This window comes from Schistocerca serialis, chromosome 2, assembly GCF_023864345.2.
Source record: "Schistocerca serialis cubense isolate TAMUIC-IGC-003099 chromosome 2, iqSchSeri2.2, whole genome shotgun sequence".
NCBI lineage: Eukaryota > Metazoa > Arthropoda > Insecta > Orthoptera > Acrididae > Schistocerca > Schistocerca serialis.
The window spans coordinates 120,665,289-120,672,056 of record NC_064639.1 but is presented as its reverse complement, the minus strand read 5'-3'; positions in this window follow the sequence as shown (position 1 = coordinate 120,672,056).

Below are 6,768 nucleotides of genomic sequence, written 5' to 3'. Positions count from 1 at the left end.
CGATGACATTATTGTGGACATGCTAGCCAATTACACAAGTATTTATGCTCATCAGCAGGGAGATACAACATCCAATGTACCAAATGCAGAAATAAGAGTATTCTTGGCCATATTTCTTCTGACAGGTCACAACCCTTTACCAAGATATAGAATGCACTGGTAAATGAGGGAGGGTTGCCATACTCCAGCTGTGTCAAAAGCAATGTCAAGAAGTAGATTTGAAAAAAATTGTGAAATATATACATGCCTGTGATAACAACAGCTTATCCAAAGATGACAGATTTTCAAAAGTGAGACCCCTTTGGAAACTCTTGGATGATAGGTGGCTAAGAGCTTTCAATAACGAAAGACTGCTATGTATTGATGAAGCCATGATTCCATATTATGGTAGACACGGAACAAAGCAACATATGGCAGGTAAACTGATAAGGTTTGGTTATAAAGTCCGGTGTCTTTGCACAAGACTAGGGCACCTATTCCAAGCTAAACCATACAATGGTGCTGCAACAGGAAACACAAGACCTGAGATTGGTGTAGGTGGTTCAGTTGTGTTAGACCTAGTATCAACACTCCCATTTCAGAATGAACAGACGTGATTTCTTTTTTGATAACTTTTTCACTTCATTGCCACTTTTGGATGCACTAAAAGAAAAGGGCTGCACTGGAACAGGAACAATTTGCTCAATTAGAACAGAGGGTGCTCCTCTGCAAGACCTTCAAAAAATGAAAAAAGTTCCAAGAGGAACATATGACTAAGTAACCGATAATAAATCTGGATTGACTCCGATTCGCCACCATGACAATAGCATTGTTACCATCGCCTGAAACAGAAGTAGAGTTCAACCAACTGGACAATCCAAATGATACAGTAAGAGCGAGAGAAAGTTTACTGACATAATTACTCCTGCTGCAGTTCTTAGCTACAACACTTACATGGGAGGAGTGGGCAGACTTGATGAAAATATTGGGAAATATAGGATTAATTTCAGAACGAAGTAATAGCACTACCAACTTCTTGCTTTTCCACTAACTGCATCAATAAAGAATGCTTGGTTGATGTATAGACAAACAATACTGTATAAGGCCAATCCACTCTATCTTCTTGGCTTCACAAGGTATGTGGTCAACTGCTAATTTCAAAAGTACAGCTCATGCCAGTCACCTGCCCATCCAGTGCGAAATCCAAAAGCCTTACATAAAAGGGTGCTCAATGATGTAAGCTGTGATGGACAAGATCATCTGATTGTACCATTAGGCAAACAACTAAGATGTGGCCAGTGCAAGAACACAACAAAACAATGTAAGAAATACAAAATTCCTTTGCATGCAAATTGTTTTGCACAGTTTCATACAAACTGAAGTCGAAACTGAACTCACTAAAACACAGTGTAACCTGTTTATTCCTTTTTGGTTATATATTCACATTTTTTAAGGTCTGTAAATAAGCTGTATAAAATGTGTAGTGAGAAAAACAAACGTGAACATGAAAAACTTACATTCGTACACTCCCGTTCCCACAGTTACATTTTTTTGTACGAAATATATATTTATACAATCATGAATGTGGTATTTATGGTTTATCTACATTCCAAACATAAAATTTAAACATGAATTCGTACAAGATTTGAATAGCAAACCTTTTGGATACAGCAGATTAAGGAGGCCAATGCCGTGTTGATCGCTAAGATGTGAATAAATGCCTTCAGACTACCGCGTAACAGTGGATGCCTTTCAATCGTACTAAAGCACAATTTCATTCCTTATGAAACATAATGAGTTAATACTGAATGCGGCTATGAAACTATTATTTCCAGGTAATTGATGCCGCACATATTTCCTTGAAGAATTTTGTTTGGTAAATTGAAGTTTGTAGTAATGCCAGGACTAAACACCATAATTATTTCATATGTTTCGTAACAGAATGGTAAATTCTGATGTGAAAAGGAATTTGCAAGTGTTGACATCATATGGTTTTATGTGTAACTGACGTCGTTACGTGGTAATAGAACCTTACACATTCCTTAATACCAAACCATATTCAGTGTGGATTTGCTGCCTAATATTAGAGGACCGAAAAATTACGGCCTTAACTGTCTTTATTAAAAATGAGACAAAGTTTCGCGACACAACCGCTCCATGACTGCAACGCTTCCAAGCGGAGATCGCTTCAACTCGCTGTTCTAGCGATACAAATGTGCAATACAGCGGGAAATACGTATTGCCGCATGTCCACGACGTAGAGACGCGGCTGTGTGTTTTTAGTTACAAACTCGAAGCCAAGGGCGGAAGCGCTTCCATTAGTTTGTAGTTTTGACACCAGCAAACGGACCATGCTGCATAGAACCAAAAGACATCTGACGAGGAGTCAAAGACAAGAAGTAGCGAGCACCCAGTGGATACAAGAAATTGTGGCGACGTCATTTATCCACTGCGCCAAAAACAGCGGGTGAAAGCTGCAGCTGATAGATATTTATCTTTGCCGTAGTCGGCTTTGTTACGAGTTTTTTATTCTTGTTAGTTTTTGATCTGTGCTTGGAAAATAAAATGTTTTCTCATCTCATGAAAAAGCTGCTACTTCATAAAATATAAAGGCTCCCATAGTGGTGACCCCGAAAAATCGTAGCAGGAGCATAAAGAAAATATATATACCGACGAGAATAATGAATTCAGAGACAAAAACATGGGGCAGTGGAATCAAGATTGAAGACTACAGTCTGTTCGACCAAGGATCGCGGTCCACGCCCTTTGATTCGCCACAAAACGGAACGACAGATGTTAACGCAAAAGATGGGAGTACCTACGCGCGACACGGAAATGTTAAGCTTTCCGTGTTCTGGCCCACGCGCCCCCAGCTTTGGTTTACGCAGGCTGAATGCATATTGCGGCAGCGTGGGGTGTCTAACAACATTGACAAATTTAATATAGTGGTTTCACATACAAATTTAGAAGTGATAGAGCAAGTAGAAGAAACCTTGTCGCAACAAAATTTCTTTGTGCTAAAGGAAGCTCTCATACAGCATTATACGTTGTCACCAGATGTGCGACTACAAAAAATTTTCGCATACGAAAATTTGGGCGACAAGACTCCGTCACAAGTACTCAAAGCCTTACGTACATTAGCCGGCCCGGAACTCCTACCTGAAGAGTCTTTACGTCTAATATGGCTTCGTAAACTTCCTGCCAACATCCGTGCCGTCATTGCAGCAGAAACAGACTTACCATTGCAAGTCTTAGCAAAAAAAGGCAGACAGCATCGCAAACACCTTAACCGAAGTTTCTGCGAGTTCCGAATTCAACTACAGCCAGGATAGAGGCCCAAGAACGTGTAGTGTGATGGAATCTGACGTCAGTGAGCCAGGAACATGCAATAATACTCCCCAACAGCAGTGCTCATCGACCGAACCCACCATACAGCAACTGGCAGCACAAGTGGCAAAACTCAACGTGCAAGTAACTTCACACCACCAGCAGCTACGAAGTCGGAAAAGACGAAGAAATGCTATCCAACACGATTTGACAGATCAATGGTGCTGGTACCACAGACGCTTCGGTAACACTGCCCGTCAACGTATTCAACCCTGCAGCTACCCAAACTTAAAAGGCGGGCGTTAAAGGGCGCTAACGTCCGTCAACAACAACATAGGCGCCCGAGTCATAGCGTGATTCAAAGAGGCGAAAACGCCACGGTATCTGCAGTCAACCAATCACACCGATTGTTCGTGTTGGACCTCTCTTCAGGTGAGAAGTTTCTGATTGACACAGGTTCAGAAGTCAGTGTTTATCCAAGAAAGAGAGGTGATATACTCACGACAACAACGCAACATGTGCTGACTGCGGCAAACAATTCCAGAATATCTACCTATGGTGAGAAACAGTTGGCATTACATCTGAACTCCAACTTCCATCCAAAATGGACTTTTGTGGTTGCTGATGTGCCGAGTCCTATAATTGGAGCGGACTTTTTATGGAACTACCGACTTATGCCCGATCTGATTATCCGTCGTTTGGTGACAGTTCCCACAGAAGGGATATTGCCTACTGCGTCTTCCGCGTCGGTTCAAGTGCAGTGCGATGTGCCCGTGTCTTTCCGCACGAAGATTTCCGGCTCCTCTACCGCATCATCCGCGTCGGGATATTGTGATACGATTTCGTACCCGCAACTAAGCGGGGCGCACGCGTGTGCGTCACGCAAGAAGACACCCGACAGTCGTAACGATTCGTATACTGTAGGCAATATCAGAGCACTGTCGGAGGAATCACTTTTTCGTAAACTGCTTCAAGACTTTCCAGCACTTACCGAACCCGTCAACGCAACCAGGAAATGCAGACACAATACTCAACACCACATCAGCACGACACAAGGTCAATGCGTTGCCTTCCGCCCGCGGCGTCCGCCTCCAGAGAAGTTGCTCGCGGGGCGAGCTGAGTTCGACAGACTTCTAAAAACAGGCATTGTAAGTAGGTCTGATAGTTCATGGGCATCTCCAATTCACATGGTCCGTAAAAAAGACAATTCATGGAGAGTATGTGGAGACTACAGGGCGCTCAATGCCCGCACAATTTCCGACCGCTACCCAGTACCCAATGTGACTGATTTTAACAGTACGATTAGCAATGCTAAAATATTTAGTGCGATTGATTGCGCCAAAGCATTTACCCAGATTCCCATGGCTCCATCTGACATTAAAAAAACAGCAGTTATAACACCATTCGGTTTGTTTGAGTACAATTTTATGCCATTTGGCCTCAGAAACGCTGCCCAAACATGGCAAAGATTCATGCATGAGGTGCTTCGAGAACTACCATTCGTATTTTGTTATATGGACGACATTTTAGTATTCTCTGGTTCTGTATATCAGCATGTCGAACATCTGCGGCAGCTTTTCCGCCGTCTGACAGAGTATGGCACAATTATTAACGAAACAAAGTGCACGTTTGGAAAACGCCAGGTTAAGTTCCTGGGATATTTGGTTTCAGCAGCAGGCCTGTCACCTTTGCCTGAGCGGGTTGAAGCAGTACAACAGATGCCCCTTCCCACACAACTTACAAAGGACTTCGCAGATTTTTAGGCATGCTCAACTATTACAGACGTCACTTACCTAAATTAGCTGCCGCCCAAGAGCCACTCACAACGTTACTTGCAGGTAAAAATACAACAGGAAATCGTAAAATTCCATGGAGTCCAGATACTGAAGCAGCTTTCCATGACTTAAAGAAATGTCTTCCTCGGGCAACACTACTGGGACATCCAAGATTGAGCGCTCCTTTAGCGCTCATGGTTGATGCGAGCCAAACAGCAGTGGGTGCAGCGCTACAGCAAGAAGTTGATGGCAGATGGCAGCCGCTCGCATTTTTCTCTAAAAACCTGACTCGACAGCAGCAAAAATGGAGTGCTATTGACCGTGAGTTGCTTGCTATTTACTTAGCCATAAAGCATTTTCGCACGTCTGTCGAAGGGAGGCACTTTGCAATTTTTACCCATCACAAGCCGTTAGTAGCTATATTTCAACGAGACACAGAGCTCAATTCACCACGTCAGTGCAGGCAAGTCGAGTACATTGCACAGTTCACAACTGACGTGCGTCACATTTCAGGAAAAGACAACCTGATCGCAGATTGCCTGTCTAGGAATTGTGCCAGTTTAAATTCAATTCGTTGGACCGAGTTAGCGTCTAAACAACGAGAAGATCCTTTCTTGCGCCGTCTAATAGAGGAACAGAGAACTGCGCTGCAGCTCAGACGTGTGTCTGTCCCAAATGTTCCAGACGGAATTTGGTGTGATGCAGCAAAAGGAAAGGAGCGACCTTACATACCAGAACAATATCGTCGCGAGATTTATAGTGCACTACATAACCTATCACATCCAGGAGTACGAGCTACAGCCAATTTAGTTTCCTCCAAAGTAGTGTGGCCTGGAATACAAAAAGATTGTCGGGCGTGGGCGCGTGCATGCCTAACATGCCAGCGTAATAAAATCAGCAGACATGTCTTTGCACCTATTGCTGACTTCCCGACGCCATCTGCAAGATTTTCACATACATATGTGGACATTGTGGCCCCACTATCATGCTCTACAGAACAACGCTATTTGCTCACAATCATTGATCGTTTTGCCAGGTGGCCAGAAGTAGATGTAATACAAGACATTTCTGCGGAGTCGGTTGCAAAAGCACTGTTGCATTCATGGTTCTCCAGGTTTGGCGTTCCGCAAAACATAACAACAGATCGCGGAAGGCAGTTTGAAAGCCAACTGTTCAATGAACTTTTACTACTGTGCGGGTGCAACCACTTACGCATCACAAGCTATCATCCATCTAGTAATGGAATGGTGGAACGACTACACCGCACGCTCAAAGCTGCATAAATGTGTAGTTCCACTTCATGGCCTGAAGCACTACCGCTGGTCCTACTCGGATTGAGAACGGCCGTGAAGGAGGACTTACAATGCTCTTCCGCAGAATTGGTTTATGGCGAGCAATTGAGGGTTCCTGGAGAATTTGTCGTTCCAGCATCTACACAGCCGTTCGCCCCTGAGCTATGCACGCAATTCGTGAGACAACTCAGCGTTAGAATGAGAAACATCAAACCCACTAACCCTGTCAGACATGGAGACCGGAGAGTGTTTGTACATAAAGACCTGCAAGCAACGTCCCACGTTACGGATGATACGGTGCACCCGCCGCTTGTTTCGCCTTACTCTGGACCATACAGGGTAATCACAAGAGGAAGCCACAGCTTCAAAATTGATAATGATGGTAAAGAAGAGAC